The sequence below is a fragment of the Dendrobium catenatum genome, unplaced genomic scaffold, assembly GCF_001605985.2.
Source record: "Dendrobium catenatum unplaced genomic scaffold, ASM160598v2 fragScaff_scaffold_370, whole genome shotgun sequence".
Classification (NCBI taxonomy): Eukaryota; Viridiplantae; Streptophyta; class Magnoliopsida; order Asparagales; family Orchidaceae; genus Dendrobium; species Dendrobium catenatum.
This window is the reverse complement of record NW_021318832.1, coordinates 4,765,177-4,769,136: the sequence shown is the minus strand read 5'-3', so window position 1 is coordinate 4,769,136 and position 3,960 is coordinate 4,765,177. Positions and strand designations below refer to the sequence as shown.

Sequence of the window (3,960 nt, the reverse complement as noted above, 5' to 3'; positions counted from 1 at the left end):
TATACACCTTATTGGTGGGTAAGTTCTCCATTCTTTCGGAGACTATAAATCCTACCCATCTGCGTCACACAGATGACGCCACTTCCTTCTTTCTCTCATGTATGTTTGAGTGTAGTGGCCTCTTTCTTTTCTCCAGTTTTCCCTTCTTTAGACCGGCCGGGTGTTGAATGAACCATGTGTGATCGATTGAGCCAAGTTGGGAACTTCTTCCTCTTTGATTAGGAAAGCCTAGAAACCCCTTGCACTAAACCCATTAGAGGAGATAATCCAACATCCTTAATCGAGAGTTTTCTTAGACCAAGGTCTAAGATGTAATTAACTATGGGGGCTTGCGCCCGTAGGAAACCGATCCCCACAATCAAATAAACCCTATTCGAGCTGATGCATCGAATGGGGGAAATCTTGTGAATTTAGGGTTATAGATATTATTATCCATCGAGGTTGGTAGGTGAAAGTCGCTATCCTCCATGGCTAATCGTATCTATAACTCCATCTGCTCTTCCATCGGCCTGCTTGTGTCGATTGTAAAGGTCTACGACCACTTTTTCCTACGGGATAGTGTGATCGTACTCTTTGCATTCAAATTCACACGAGCGGAATCCTTTCGGAGACCCACAGTCGCCTACTATGGCCCTTCCAACCTCCATCAACAGACAACGGTCTTTCTGACCCCGATCTCCTGCCGACTACAGTTCTTCTAACCTCTGTAGCCTACTATGGTCCTTTCGACCTCCATCAACAGACAATGGTCTTTCTAACCCCGATCTCCTACCGACTACGGTCCTTCTGACATCCGTCACCTTCTATGGTCCTTCCGAACTCCATCAACAGACAACGATCTTTTTGACCCCGGTCTCCTGCCGACTACAGTCCTTCTGACCTCCGTCGCCTACTATGGTTCTTCCGACCATCAATAGACAATGGTCTTTCTGATCCCAGACTTCTACCTACTACGGTCCATCCGACCTCCATTGCCTACTATGGTCCTTTCGACCTCCATCACTATACAATGGTCTTTCCGACCTCCATCCTATATACTATGGTATTGCCGACCAAATAAACATGTCTATGTAACTCCCACCATGTAATGTGTTATATATGATGTACGTTTATGATATCAAGCCAATGCCTTCTCCCAAGGAAGGGCCTCATTTTTAATAGACTACAAATACTAGTGGATTCATTCAAACTGGGCCAGGCCCCATGGTTTTTTCTCAATTTTCAGGGGTTTTTCACGTAAAAACTCTAGTGTCTCTTATAAACGCTACACACTCTTAATTATTTGCTTGTGTGCTGGTTTTTTGTACAACGCTAAGACACTAAATTTTAAATTTCTCTACCGCCACGAATACTCCAAGACGCAACACTTATAATTTTAATTAGTCTATAAAAAATGAAAATATGAATTGACCATCGAATATCTTCTCATGTTTTGCACATCTCGATATGGGTGCCTCAACACATCACATGCTAGCAAATTTTGATTTTGGACTCGTGCAACAACTAAGGAGATATAAGATTTATTTTTTTAACAATTTTAATTTTTTAGACGCAACGACGCAGTCTATTTTATGAATGAATGTCATTTAAGCAACCCCGCATGATGTCACACCCATAGTTTGTCGTTTTGATCATGTTAACTTGAATCCAACACAATGACAACCATAATATAAGGCATCATAATCAAATATGTTACACCAAGGATAATGAAGCAATTGCAAGTCAAAGAATTCTCTAGCAAAGAAGTGTTGATGAAAGAATCCAGACATAAAGACAAGAAAACTACAGGATGCATGCTACAATTTTTTTCTCTTGCTTAAAATCGGCATGCATGGCGCAAAATCCCTACTTATGAATTAATTATTTTGTGCGGATGCCGAACGCCGTCCAGAGACCAACCAGAATGTAGCACGTCATCCTTTACTTGGTACTGCTTAGTACCGCAACTCGGAACTTCTTAGTACCACTCGATACCGCAGCTCGGTACTGATGACATGGTGCATTCTGGTTGGTCTCCAGATGGTCCCCTACATCTGGTCTCTGCACAAAATAATTTCTCCTACTTATGGCATTGAAAAAGTACAAATATGCATGAGTGCTAGGTTAGAGTCTCTCAACTCACTTGTATACAATATCAAAACAAGTGGCAGACTTCAACATATGAATCATGAGCTAGACCTACACCAGCTACAAAATATCCAAAAGCTACTACAAATAACAAAACATAATTTTTTTCTATAAAATAGAAATATGGAATCATTTACAAGTCAAGAACTTATTCATCTAGAAGCCACATCCTGAAGGATATGCATTCTGAACTATCCATGGATGCTCCAGAATTTTCTGCTGAGAGAGCCTCTTCGATGAATCCTTCACTAGAAGCTACAAGTATAAAGGAAAAATTAGAAAAAAAAAAGTTATTCCTTTGTAGTGTCCAGGAAGAAAAGAAGATTATATATTAACCTACCTTGGAGATTAAATCCTTTGCTTCTGGAGAAACAAAAGGTGAGGAAGGGAATACAACATCAACCTTAAGAATCCTGGTATATCATAAGGTTCAAGATTAAGAAATACATATGGTAACAACTTAGGATTCAATTGAGATGGCTTTCTTACTTCTTTTTAAATAAACTTTCTAGTATAAAATTTTAATTTAGAAAAAGCTGCTTTAAGAAGCAGTAAGAAAGCCATCCCAAACAAATTCTTAATTTAATAGGAATAATGTCGTACCTTCTGAAAGTATCGTATTTATCCTCAACATCAAATGGTGGGACACCATAAAGAAATTCATAGCAAAGAATGCCTAGTGTCCAATTATCAACTGTTTGATCATGAGCCTTATTATGCACCATTTATGGAGCAAGGTAATCTATGGTGCCACACATAGTTTGTCTCTTTACCTCCGCCTCTAGCTCTGCAGCACATGCAAAGTCTGCTATTTTCAGTCGGCCCTGAAGAATGTGTGAACTAATGAGCATGCTTACATAGGACTTAGGATTTTTTAAAAAGAAGAAGACATAGGCTTCGTTTGGGACGGATTTCTTCCTGCTTCTTAAAGCAGCTTTCTAGTTCAATAGTTACAATTTTAGAACTAAAAAGCTTCTTTAAGAAGCAGGAAGAAAACTGTCCCAAATGAAATCATAGGCAACTATTAAATAGTTGAAAATAGCTTGGCTTCATTGTGGAAGTAGTTTCATCCATATCACTTTATTTCATGTTATTTACATATCTAACATCTAAAACTTTGATATTACATTCCTACCACTCATATACAATTTTAATATCAAATATATCACTCATATATTTCATTCTTACCACCCATACAGTCCTATAAATTTTAATATTTCATTCCATGCACCTAGATTTGTTCTATGAGTGGTAGCATGTAATATTAAAGTTTTAGGTGTTAGATATGTAAATAGTATGAAATAAAGTGGTATATATGTAAATCCCCCATTTAATTTAATTTTATCGAGAAGTCTCTGAGTTTGAAGTCATTTTGTTGTTTAACATTTTTTTCTTTGTTTTCTCAAATGACGCGAGGAATGCAATGGCATGACAAATGGCACCTCCATAATAAAAATGAATGTAAGTGTGTGCATATGCTCGCATGCAACTATATGAAATAATGCTTTGGTGTGAGGGAAAGTCATCATTAACTTAGGCTTAAGAAAGATGGTGATAAATAAATTTCTCCCCTATATGCTTCCCAAATGAATTTGGACATATGAAGGAACATAAAAACATCTGGCATAATTGTAATATCAAAAATCTGCTCCAGGATCGTCCAGGACGATCTGGATCGTCCTGGGACGATCAGTGGAATTTTGCTCCAGAATTTGCCCAGATTTGCTCCAGGTGATTTTCTGTACATATCGTCCAGGCCGATTTGGACATCGTCCAGGCCGATCGGCACTGTAGAAAATATCGGCCTGAGAATAGTTCTGGGAATCGTCCAGG

At 38.5% G+C, this 3,960-nt stretch overlaps 1 pseudogene; it reads right to left on the bottom strand.

The window, feature by feature from the left end:
- Positions 1–2,269: 2,269 nt before the first annotated feature.
- On the bottom strand, positions 2,270–2,885 carry LOC110097333 (annotated as a pseudogene).
- Positions 2,886–3,960: the final 1,075 nt, after the last annotated feature.